The following is a 13,738-nucleotide window of genomic DNA, read 5'->3' as shown; positions in this document are numbered from 1 at the left end:
AAAACTAGTTATTATTGAAAAATAATTTAGTGGGGTGACCCCACTATTTATATATATATACTATAATTATTATATATATATATATAATTTGATAATAAAATAGACTCTGACCACCTAACACTAAATTTGACCCAAACTGATTTTTTTCTGGCTCAGCCACTGTATTTTCCAAACCTCCATGTTCAAATCCTACATTTACTACATTTACTGAATGAAAATGAAGGGGCTAATGGATACCAAACACCGCAGGATTAATATTTTCCTCCTCCGATTTCCCTTCAGTCTGGCCTGTAGTAACAGTGCCCAGCTCCCGGGGCACAGCCGGGTGTCTGTCGTTCACAAGAGTGAAGATGGAGGAACCAAATGTCATGGTCTGTGTCCTCAATACAAAAACTTATGGAAAAGATATATGCACTATTTGAAAGAAAAGCCATATAAGGATTTTTATTAAAGGGATCAGTGAGATCCTTAGCAATTTTAAGTATCCATTTTACAGGGGGAAAGAACTTACCTCTTCATTTCTTCCTGTGATGAAGAAAGAATCTTTTTTTTAAAAAGACATACAGAGTTTGGTTTTGGTCCTGGTGGAGATTTTCCAGAGAAACTCTCTTCCTCTCTCTCTTGCTCTGAGAGCCGGCCACTCAAAGGTCTGTCTGAATATAAATTGCAACCTGGCTAGGTGTGTACAGAATGGCTTAGCTGGGCTCACACCTCAATTCACCACTGTAATGCGATGCAGTAGATCATTTCTACTGAAGGGGGCTCTAGGTAATCATTTCAAAAGGTCTGGTATTTACTCCCATCTGCAGATCAGTAGGGCTGCATGAATACATTTCTGCTGCCTCCGACACCACTAAAAGCAGGGCATCTTCAAGTGAGATTTCACATGTTACATCCACAGAAATTTGCCCTTTTGCAGATATTTTCTCTATGTGTTGTACAATATTAGAGATGTGAAGACATTCCAGAACAGCTTTGTGACACATAGGAGAAAAAGGTTGCATGTGACTTCCATTTTCCTTTTATTTTTTCTATGTTTTAACAAAAAAGTCAAAGAGAGAAAGGTTAAGGAACATGTTCCAGGTCAGAACGTGGGCCAACAGGATTCTTACCTGCAGGGCCTCTCAGAATGACTGGATCACAATCCCCATAGACACTTTTTGTGTTCAACGTTCCTTGAAAATGAAGGCACTTCTTTAGGTGCAAAAGTACCTATCATTTTGCTGCCAAGGAAGAGCTGATTTGCTATTAAATGGTGTAATTTCACCATTTGATCAAATGTGCAAATTCTTGTGAAGTCTTTACTGTTGCATGTGAATACGCCTGAAGCGAAAATTGGTAATATCACACAACGCTGTGTCAAGCACCAGGAAACATAAGGCAAAACTCTTAACTCAACTTTTCTATTACAAGTAAATGGGATTTTAGATGTAATATAACAATCATCAACACATCACATTTTACCAGCAAGGCAGTGACACTTACTTCCTCGACGACAGCTTGCCCATGGTATCTCGGCAGTTCACAGCCACCTTTAACAGACTAAGAACAGCTCTGTTCTTTCTTATTATGGACCTTCCTCTTTGGCTGGCTGGAAGGTGGGCTGGGGAGCATTACTCCACCTTCAGCAAGGACTATAGGATAAAATTATCACAATTCTGCTCAGCCCTCCTAGGCTTTTAATAAAGCCAGTAATTTCCTTTGGGGACATATTTATCAAATTTGAATCAGCCTCATATATATATCACATTTCAATATTTTTCTATCAACCAGAAATCATTTATTATTAAATACTAATGCAGCCACCCTCAGGTCCATGGCTTTCTCCAGAAATTTATTTCCCTCTGGTTCACAAACACCCTTAAGGTGATCCAGATGTTAATCAACATTATACCAGCATTTGTGATTGTCCTTAGTAGAAGGACTTTTCTGGGTGTTTCTGTCCTACCTCTGGCTTTTGATGCCTGATTAAATGTTAGAATGAAGTTGCATATCTCTAAGCAAGCTAGCTAAAAACAATATGCTTAAATGTCTGACAAACATTTTGAAATTAATTGAACAGTATTTATAAATAACAAGCACTTTATTTGGATGCTTACATCAGCTTTGTTAAATAGGACACATTAGTAGTGATTCAGAATACAAAGCTTGTTTTTTAGAATAACCCCGAATTTTCATTTTTTTCCTGATGGTAATAACTGTATTTTTTCTGGATTAAGAAAACAAAGAAAAAACAAGCCACCACAAAAAGGTAAAGATAAATTAGTTCTCCTTCACCAGAGAATCACTTAGAAATTGTGGCTAGTGGCTATGGCAGCATCTGCAAGCTAATCCTTAATAATAGTGCAGGTGTGCTGAGTGTCATTCAGATGTGTGACTCACCAAGGCAGCAGTTTTTTTTTCCTGGCATCATTGAAAGGGAGCAATCAAAACCCACAGGTCTATATTATTCTAGATCATCACACAATTAAATGTAAATGTCCTCAGTTAAATGGAATTTGGACCTTACAGATGATCCGCATTTTTTTTGTTGTTGTTGTTAAACCAATGGCTCTATTTCTCTCTGCCTCTGAGCACATCTCAACCCCTCCTAAGGTTAAATAAGCAGAACAAAAGAGCAACATTTTTGTTCTTAACACATTAAACTAAAATTCTGCACAGTTGCTGTGGCTTGGGGCTCCTTGTCCATGAGCAACTGCAAAGCAAGATCAACAAAGATCACTAGGACGAGTGCTGATGAAAGTAAACGGACCGACTGCATAACAGTGGATTTCGGTGGGTGCCTGCTGCCAGTGATAGTATTTTCTAATTCTGTGAGTATGTAATTTGAAACTATCAATAGGCTGTCACCCTGCACCACATGTGTGAATGGAAATACATGAGGAGAGAGGAAGTGCTTCTGTCTATGGTGCAACTGGGCTGGGGGAAGAAGGAGGCAGGCAATTATAATGGTGATTCTGATTTGGATGTATTATCTATCAATCACTCATTGTCTAACTGGATGCTTGAGCTGGTTTAGAGGTAGATAATAAGGTTTGGTCAACCACTGGATCCATTAGGTTCTGGCTTATTACTCCTAGAAGTTTCAAACTCAGGAATTAGTTCTGCTGTTTTAGCTCAGGTATGGACGCTCAAGAATGTCACCTCTGTCAGAACAACTGAGACAGTTGAATGGTCAGTTTCCAGGTGCCAAGCAGCTGTGTTTTAAAAGAAATTGCTTGAAAGCACATTCTCCTTACATAATACTACAGACTGGGCTGGAAAGGAATGGAGAGGAGGGGGCCTCCCAGGACTGCTAGGATTAGTGCTCCCCAAAGTCTAAGATCTGATTATATCTCTCTTTTCCTTTCCACCACTCTTAACCCTTCTTCCCTCCTTTCTTTTCTCCTCTGGTCTTTCAGCCTTCTCTCCTCAGTTTTCCCTGTTTTTCTCTTTGAAGAGCCTTTAAATCTTATCTTTCATCTTAAAAACAATTCTCCCTGGAGCAATCTGTGGATCAGCAAGGGATGCTTCTGAATATTCAGTGTGCAGGAGAATCACCTGGAGAGCTTGGTATTGCAGAGTCTCCAGCTCCATCACAGAGATTCTTAATTCTGTATGCCTGACATAGAGCAGGAAGTCTGCATTTAACAACGCCCCCGGACAGAGTGGTAGCTGACTATATACTTTAAGAAACTTGGCGAGGAGATTTGTGCCTGTCAAACAGGCATGGAGCAAGTGCTAAGTACCACTTTCAAGACCATCTGTGGACCCTTCACCCTCGTGTTCAGGGGCTGTGGAGGCAAAGCACTTGTGTGTGTAAGGAGTTGAGTCTAAATGTCCATGTGTTTTTTCATCACTGTTTCCTTGAGAAATAATGGAAATATTCTGGGAAAGGGACTGACCACCCAGAGCCTAACAGGACCCAGATGTTGGAGTCAGAACAAGTGAGTCTGAGGTGCTAAAGCTTCCATGCTAATGAAGCAGCCTTCAGTACTGATAAAATCTTGCCTTTTTAAAGGTCACAGAATAATATCAGGACTATGGTACATATATCGAGGAGCAGAGGAATTGTGGGGGCAGGGGGAGAATAGCAGCTTCCTAGAGTTTTCGTATGCATTTTTGTATGTACAAAGACACAGAGCTTTGAAACAGGTCAGGGGTCCTATTTGCCAAAGTGATCCTGTCCCCAAAGAAGGAGCTGTTTATCAGGGGGAGGCCAAACCTCTCTGTTCTGTTGGCTGTAAATGTAGTTAATGGGAAAGCCTGAGCCACTGCATCCTTCACAGGCTCATCTGAGAGTATGAAATTCCACAGGAAATTATTTCAGTTCAGTAACAAGTACTCTTGGAAAAATTAATTTTCAAGATAGTTCTCTTGCCCCATAAATTAAATCCATATAGGTTGGGAGACAGACACTTTCCTTTGAAGACAGAAAATACAGAGAAAATTAGTTTTTCAATGAATGAATTCATATACACATATATGTGCGCGCGCGCGCACACACACACACACACACACACACACACATGCACACATACACAGAGCCAGGCATTCCCTGTGCTGGGTACTGGGCATGTAAAGGCAAACACAATGGGTATATGGCTACTTGGATAGTGCAGAGGCCTAGAATGTTGGGTACCAGGTGGGAAGGGTGGGCACAAGCAGGATTGTGTGGGGCATTGTAGGTCATGCTAAGGAGTTTGGATTTTTCTTTTTTAAGTGCAGTAGGGGCCATTATAGGGAACAAACATGACAGCTGGATTAGACAGTGTGTATTAATTCAGCTTGCTCAGGTTGCAAATGACAGAGACATACCTGATAGACACGCAATGATAGAGGCTTGTTGGGAGAATTAGCAAACAAGTGAGGAGACATAGGAAAGCCCAAAACACAGGCTTCTTGGTGATTTCAGTTCATGATGCACAGCCTGTCTTTGTCCAAATGGCCACCCAGTCTTCTGCCATTCCTGCTCTTGACTTCTCTGTTTCTTATGCTTTTTGCTTCTGCTGTGAATTTTTTACTTCTCTGTGGGCTCTTTGGCTCTATGCTAAGATGCTCACTTGCTTCTCTGTTCACGGCTTCTACTTCCTGCCTTCTCTTTATGTTCCTTTTGGCTTCAGGGCCACCCTAACATCTGAATTACTTTCTTTGTGTTCACTAATGGAAGATTGAATGGCTGGAGGCCAGCCAATAGCTGCCTTTCGCTCATTCCTTTAGATTAGGATGTCGGGGCTCACATGATATGAAGTACAGCTTGCATGTGTAAGCAGCAATGTGGGTTGATCTTTCCTCAGGAAGCTGTGGATATGGCTGGTATTTGGGATGCTATGGTATTTTCAACAGACTCTTAGTTCTATGATTGCTATGGTCCTTTCCTTTCTTCTCCACCAAAGGATGAAATCAGCAATGGAATCAGCTAGATTGTCACTATTCCTCTTCAGTGAATGAGAGACTCGCCCCTGGTGCACCCTCAAAACTGGCTTTGATGGGATAACCTTGGTGACCTTTTGTATATAGACAACACAAACTTGAGGCTGGAATCTGAGTTTGGCTACAATATCAGAAGGGAAACCAGCTGGACTCTTGATTTACACTTTGGAATACAAGCAAGTCTGTCTAAGGATGTGTGTCGTGCAGAAACATCCTGGCAAAACTCAAGACACTCTGGCATCTAGGAAATTTTTCCAAATCAATTAAAAATGCCAAACCCTTTTTGTCAGACCTCTCCTTGCCTCTTGTTTGATGTAGTCATTTTGGTAGGCTGAATTCAACTGTGGATTTTGATTTTTATTACCATCTCTCCCTCTCCCTCCACTCTGCAAGGCTAGCCTTGCTGACAATTTCTCAGTGTTGGCATGTGAGTTCTGCTCATTGGGCTTGACAGTGGTCTGCTGTGTTTGAGTCATAAATCCTTTTTGTGCCTCAAGATACCTATGGAGTAGTATAATCTGTTGGACAATGCCCAGTTCCCTTGAGAAAGTTGACATGGGTCACAACTCTCTGTTGAACTAAAGCTATGTGGTTGAGAAGCTTCTTCGGGCAAACTGTAACCGCAGATGCACACGATACCAACAGCACTCCGCTCACAGGTCCTCTGTTTTGCTCAGGGAATGATTCGACATTCAATACACCAGCTCCCAACTCTTCTTATGAAAAAAATGCGATTCATTAGTGAGATACTGACACTGTCTGACTTGAGGCCACTGCCATTGCTCACACAAATAATACTGGTTTTCTAACTAGTCATCGTACTCCTCCAGTCTTGCTCCTCTCTAATTCTTTCTCCAATTTGTAGCCAGCATGAATTTCCTTCTAGAATGAAAATTGTATCGTGTTACTCCCTTGCTTTAAAACTTTCAGTGGCCCCTGATTGCCATCAAAATAAAGTAAAATTCCTCCCCAAGGTACCAGGCACCCTTCGGCGTGTGCTCCCCTGGACCCACAATATCAGTTCTCTCACCCCTTTGCTCACCAGTATTGGCAGTCTATTCATCTGACATGTCCCCCACATCGTGTGTTCTCTCTCACTTCCCTCCTCTGCACATTCTCCTCCTGCAGCTTTCTTGGGACATTGTCTCTGCCCACTGTCCACATCCAACTCTGTTCGAACTTTTTCGTCTGCTCCCCTGCCCGCTCTGCCAACCCTAACTGTAGCCCTTCCCAGTGTTGCCATGTTCTTTCTCCCACTGGTCTGTATACTCCTTGAAAGTCAAGCCAGACTTGTACACACCTGTATTCCCAGTGCCTGAACCTTCCTTACTACATAGCAGGTATTAATGGGTATTTGTTGAATGAATGTAAGATTTAGAGTGACTGGTTGGTTAAAAGAGGTACCTGCTTTTTAATATAGGCATGGAGTCAGAGTTTAACATTTTGTAGAACTTTCTTCTCCTTTCATGCTTTGTTATGGACTGAATATTTGTGTCTCCCCAAAACGCATATGGTGAAATTCTATTACCCAAAGTGATGGTACTAGAAGGTGAGATCTTGGGAGTTAACTAGGATCAGATGAGGTCATCAGGATGGAGCCCTAATAAATGGAATTAGTGCCCTTATAAGTCACAAGAGAGCTTCCTTCCACTATGCTTTCTGCCACAATGAGAAGTCAGCAGTCTGCAACCCAGAAGAGGGCTCTTGCCAGAACTTGACCATTCTGGCACTCTGATCTCAGACTTCCAGGCCCAAGACCTGGGGCAAGTAAGTTTCTGTTGTTTATAAGCCTGTGGTGCTTTGTTATAGCAGCCTGGGCATTATCACATCAGGCCATAGAATAATACATAACCTTTTTTTTTTACTCTATTTATACTTTTATTTTTTAAATTGCATACTAATTTTTTTTGGTATCATTAATGTACAATTACATGAGCAATATTATGGTTGCTAGACTCCCCCCATTATCAAGTCCCCACCACATACCCCATCATAGAGACTGTCCATCAGAGTAGTAAGATGCTATAGAATCACTACTTGTCTCCTCTGTGTTATACTGCTTTCCCCATGGCTCCCCCACTACATTATGTGTGCTAATCGTAATGCCCTTTTTTTCCTCCCTATCCCTCCCTTCCCACCCATCCTCCCCAGTCCCTTTCCCTTTGGTAACTGTTAGTCCATTCTTGGGTTCTGTGAGTTTGCTGCTGTTTTGTTCCTTCATTTTTTCTTTGTTCTTGATACTTATCTTTCTTCACCTGGCTTATTTCACTGAGCATAATACCCTCTAGCTCTGTCCATGTTGTTGCAAATGGTAGGATTTGTTTTCTTCTTATTGCTGAGTAACATTCCATTGGGTATATGTACCACATCTTCTTTATCCATTCATCTACTGATGGACACTTAGGTTGCTTCCATTTCTTGGCTATTGTAAATAGCGCTGCGATAAACATAGGGGTGCATGTGTCTTTCTGAATATGGGCTCCTGCATTCTTAGGGTAAATTGCCAGGAGTGGAATTCCTGGGTCAAATGGTATTTCTATTTTTAGTTTTTTGAGCAACCTCCATACTGCTTTCTGCAAAGGTTGAACTAATTTACATTCCCACTAGCAGTGTAGGAGAGTTCCCCTTTCTCCACATCCTCACCAACATTTGTTGTTTGTCTTTTGGATGTGGCCATCCTAACTGGTGTGGTTTTAATTTGCATTTCCCTGATGATTAGCAATGTAGAGCATCTCTTCATCTGCCTGTTGGCCATTTGAATTTCTTCTTACATAACCTCTTTTTATAAAACAAGCCTTACACTTGTTGATAAGACTGACTAAATTTCTGTTATCACAAAGCAAACCAAAGCACTATTGATTATAATCCCTTTTTTTTGCCAACTGTAACTTTCAAAATGCTCCTAAGGCCTAAAAGAATGAAAAACACCTTCTCCCATCAGTGCCCAGATGGACCCTTAACTGTGCGGCTGACTCGGCTACAGGCAGCCTGGCTTGGACGGGAAAACACGTCAGCCCCTTTCACAAGTGTGATAATTTGTGACTGAGTAGGGAGAGTCTGCTCTCTGAACCACACGCCCCCTGATGCAGGCAGCCTTAGGAAAGATGAATGGCATTATAAGACAGACATCTGAATGTTTCATATTAAATTAGTCCCACTGAGGACCTAGAATTCTCATTCCATAAATCAGAAATTAAAGTAAACTCACTCCCAGATTAGACTTCCATGACTTTGGCCTGTGGTGTCATAGATAATCTGAGAATAGTTAAACATTTGTCTGAAATAGTAATAATTTTTCAGCATATTTACTCAGTGGCAGAGAGGTGACCCAGCCTGATCCCTGTTTCCAGAAACAGCATGTAAATGGGATCTAGGCAGTTTAGGAGTTCTCCAAACAAGAGACACTGCTCCTTAACCCTTCTGTCTACTCTGAAATTGCCATGGGCTCCTTTAGGAGCTGTTAGGTGCTGGAGGCCGAGAGGAGCAAATTTCAGCTGCTCCGGTGAGTAACAGCACCGAGGGCCACCCCCACTTAACTGAAGAGCAGTTGCAGCCCATTCTGAAACCCACCTTTACCTTGCCTTGGTCTAAGCATCCTCCGTTAGGGAGGCCCTTGACTCTACCAAAGCCACATTTCTCTTCAATGGCAAAGGTGTATTTCAAGAATATTTTACATATCCTTGAATCTATTCTAGTTCTTCCATTTCTGGGCTGACATTGTAATGACTGGGGACACGGTAGAATGGAAGGAACATTAGACTGTGGTTCACAGGACCAACATGATGCTAACTGGCTGGGGGCTCATCTGAGCTGTGGCTACCTCTTCTTTAAAATAAGGAAAGAGGACTCTTTCATCTCTAAAGTCCCACCCAGCTTTAAAAGTGTGATTCTGATTCAGTAGTGACACATGATTGGGCCCCAAGAGTTGTAACTGTCAGAATTCTAGCCTCTCTCTGTGTTTGATAGGTAGGGCCTTTCTGCAGGTGGTCACTAGGACCTGCACCCAGATCATCTTTACCCACAGAAGCCCATTCCAGATTTACCAGAGCCACAGAGGTGGACCACAGCACAGCTTAGTGCTGGCTAAGGACTGGAGGCAGGTCCTCCCTGGGAAAGATCTCTGGACTTGGTGCCAAAGGCCTGAATTCCTGGGCAAGTCCCTGGTGTAAGACTCAAATAAGATCATAACCATGGAAGGGGAAGGGCATCAGTGTTGTTTGAGGGTCCACACTCCCAGGCACCATGCTGGGCTTTTACAATGTTGTCTGTTTCATTCCTTATGATCACCTTCAGGAGTAGATATTTTTTTCTACTTCTGCTTCTACATTTTACAAATGGGGACACTGAGCTTCTGAGAAGTGAAATATCTTGCTGATAAGGGGCAGAGCTGGGATTTGAACCCAGATCTACATAACCTCAAAGCCTGTAGGAATTTCAGGTATGGTTATTGGTAATTCTAGAGCTGAGTTTACTGCATGCCTTTGAAGAATTACTTTATGGTTTAGTCACTGCCTGTTTGGAAGAGATCCCCGGTGATAGCCAGGTCAGGCAGTGAGCTACCCAAGATAGGAGGGACACTGCCATGTGCATAGGAGTGGCCCTCACGAGCTCATTGGGATATAGGCAAGAATCAGGGTTATCAATTCTTTACCTCAATGTCTGTATTCATCCATGTATTGTTTGCTAGGACTGCTATAACAAAGTAGCACAAAGTCCAGGGTCAAGGTGCCAGCATAGCTGGTTCCCTCAGAATGGTGTGAGAAGTGTCTGTTCTATGCCTCTTGCCTAGCTGATGCTGGTTCACAGATAATATTTGGCATTCCTTATCTTGAAGAATCATCACCCCGATCTCTGCCTTCATCATCACATGACATTCTCCCTGTGTGTGTGTCTCCAAATTTCCCTTTGTATAAGGACACCAATTACATTGGTTTAGGGGCCCACCCTATCCCTATATGGCCTTATTTTAGTAACTCATTTAATCTGCAACAACCCTATTTCCAGATAAGATCACATTCTGAGATGCTGGAGGTTCAGACTTCTGCATGTGAAATGTAGGGGGTGGTGAAGGGGTGGCACAATTCAACCCCAAACAATTGGTCACAAAAGTCTCAACCGTCACCATACAAGTACTTCATCTCTACCATTAAAGATCACAGCATTCTTTCTTGATGACATGTCTCTCTCCCTTTTATGTCTTTCTTCTTTCTTACTAACACTGAAGTCTGATATTAATGGAAAAACCATTTAAAAAAAAACTATTATCCTATGAGGTAAAGTGAATGCACTCAACTGTAAAAGGAAGACTTATTGATCAATTTCAGTTACCCCTTGCTTGTCTGACACTTTGCAGCTAAGGAATGTGTTTTTATTGCCTGGCCAGATAGTTCAGAATTCCAGTCAGTCTTAGTAAAGACCCCTTTTATAATGTTGATAAAATTTTATCACAGAGCTATGAAAACAAAACTAGGTTTCATAACTCACATCAGGCCTTGAAAGGAATGCCTATAAGTTTTACAAACCTTATCAAGTTTTAATGCATCTATTCTGATAAATATTTTTAAAATAGCAACTTCTACTGAACTTCATATATAGGTATGTGTGTATGTAAAAATGTATCTGTGTGTATGTATTTTTTTCTCTATCTTACAGGAAAGAAAACTATCTTCACCTGCTTGTAAACAGAAGACTTTGACCAAAAGCCCAATTATTTAGATTGCTGAAGACTCTGAATTCAGGGAAATTCACTTCTACAGAAGAAATCTGTGTGGTTTATTTAAAAATTTATTCCTAAAATTTATACTTCAAAATAACTGGATTTTTCATGAGCAGATTTTGAAGAGTTACCAACACTGATAAGTCAACAACAAATTATCTGTAAATTCATAAGGCATATCATAACCAAGAGCAATGTTAACTACAGACATTTTGTATTTCAGTGAAATCCATATACATACTCTAGTTTTTCCCATCTATAGAGTGGTCTATTAGGAAAAAATTGCATAGATACTGAGCATATGTTTCATCTCCCCAACTAGATGCTGAGTGCCTAGAGGGCAGAGACCCTCATTTATATTTACTTGGGACAGAGCTCTGCCCTCAAGGACTCAGGGATAATATCCAGCAACCCACTGCCAGAGCCACCTGATGGGAAGATGAGGTTCAGCCGTCTTCCACTCTTGTGCTGGACCACAGACCAAAATGACAACAGTACAATGGAAATAGAGGACCTGCTTTACAAAATTTCATTTCAGTCAGCTGTTTGGGGGCTGCAGTCCTCAGACAGATTACATGGAGTTATAGTCGGGTAGTCTTTGCTGCCTTTCAGAGGCAAGAAGTACTTCTCAAAATCATACAGATAAAATAAATGGCATGGTGTATATTCCTGAAATATATCTTTGATGATAATAAATTTTGGTTTCAAATTCAAGAAACATCCAAAAATTATATTTATAAATGAATTGACAACATTCAAAACCTCAATACTCTATTGTAAGGGAGTCTGTAAACCATTCGGATTCATATACTATTTGTGAATCATTTGAAAAGCTTACAAAATGCAGATAGGCAAAGTGTTTTTTATACTGTTGCATGAGGTTCACAGACCTACCTGAAAAACATGAAATTCCAAGTAAAGCACTCCTGACATAAGATATTTCTGATTTTTATAATCTTTATGGTTTGGGGGACATAGGATCCATACCTCCCAATGGAAGATTTCAAAGTAGACATCAGATGAAGCAGATACTAAGTTTCACTGTGATAATATGTTATACTGTTATAATCAAAAACAATAAACCATGATGATTTTGTATCATCTCTGGGTGTTATTTTTGCATCTATGAATGTTAAGTGGGAAAAGAGAAGGAAATATAAACTTCTTCAAACAGCATTGTTAATATTGGGCATTCCTTGGAGAAAATACTTATTACCTGGAACAAAAAGCTAATTAAGTCGACATTTCTTACAATCACAAGGCCATTTTACTTGCTGCTCTTATAGGCAGAAGGGAATACAGGCTGTTTCCCTTTTGCCTGTCAGAAGAATAATAGGAAACCCTGACAGGCCTGGCAGTTTTCAAGCTGCACTTTGATGGAAGAGTGACCACAGATGTCTGAAGTTTGCCTGGAAATCACTGCTACCCGTGGAAAAACAGTATCTTGGATTGGAACCCCCAGCTATTTCCACTGCTGTACAGTCAGTCCACTTATCCCTTCAATAAGATGGTGAGGCTTCCAGACAACTTTCTGATTTTGAATTCTAAGTCATGTAGCAACTGTACTTGAATTAATTTAGTCAAACCTTACTACTGAGGTCACAGTCAGAAATGATGTTGAAATGCCTTTAGCTCCCTTTAAGATATTGTTTAGAAATCTTAAAACCGTTAAGTTTTTATGTGAAAAAATATATTGGATTTATGATTTAATGTCACTCTCCTTGCCTAGAGTTCTCAGATTAGAAAAAGACAGTAAACTAGGAGCCACAGATGCCCTCCACAGCTGCTCTGTCTATTCTTTGCTTTGTTCCTGGAGCCCAGTACAGTGCCTCATTAAACCTTTGTCAAATACTAAATGAGAAGCTGAGTTTCAACCCTGGCTGTGCTTCTTAGTACCCATGGGACATACCTATATTCTCACCTGTGAAATAAGAAAAATGGTATTCCTTTCTACCCCAAAATTGGTTTTAGCATCAGTTGAGATAAAGCATGGACAAGCATTTTTCCTTCTTTTCCAAAGAAAGGAATGATTTTTAAAAGTAGGCATATGATCTCATGCAGATGTAAAAGAAGTAAGTATATTGTATTATCATAGAGAAAAAGAAAGAGACCAAAGACTTAGAATTCAAAACAAGGTATTTATTTTACAGAATTTTAATGCTGAAGTAAAGGAGGGGAATGTTCAGTTGCTTGAAGTGAAGGACCACCACACCTGAGGTCTTAATGCATCAAAATTATGAGCTTTCTTTCATTCATGCATACATCGTAAGACATCTCAGAGTGTCCTTGTGGCCAGGAATGGAAGAATTACATAACACTCACATAAACTGGGGAGAAGGGACCTTTTGATCCTCAAAAGGGCAACAGAGGCAGATGCAGCAGTTGAATGTTAGCAAGAATGATTTTAAATGGGTGCTAACAAAATGTGTTTATAGGATTATAGTTTACTCAAGAGCTTGAGAAGCAAGGAATATCCTGAATGCAGAGGAAATTGGCATCATTTATTCATGTTTGTATATGTAATATATTTATAGAATTCCTGTGATACGCTGGCATTGTTCTGGGGCTGGGCCAATCAAGCTGAATGAAACAGAGTCTTATTTATGGTAG

General features: G+C 40.7%; 1 protein-coding gene across 1 annotated transcript in view; it reads left to right on the top strand.

The window, feature by feature from the left end:
- Positions 1 to 12,201, top strand: part of DCDC1 (doublecortin domain containing 1) — a 496,388-nt gene extending 484,187 nt beyond the window's left edge. The window contains exon 41 of the mRNA XM_073216357.1: positions 11,065 to 12,201. The gene's annotated coding sequence lies outside the window, so the exon portion shown is untranslated. The remainder of the gene's footprint in view (positions 1 to 11,064) is intronic.
- The last annotated feature ends 1,537 nt before the right edge of the window (positions 12,202 to 13,738 follow it).

The sequence above is a fragment of the Manis javanica genome, chromosome 11 (assembly GCF_040802235.1).
Source record: "Manis javanica isolate MJ-LG chromosome 11, MJ_LKY, whole genome shotgun sequence".
Taxonomy (NCBI): domain Eukaryota; kingdom Metazoa; phylum Chordata; class Mammalia; order Pholidota; family Manidae; genus Manis; species Manis javanica.
Note: the sequence above shows the minus strand (reverse complement) of the source record. Positions and strands in the feature narration are given on the sequence as shown.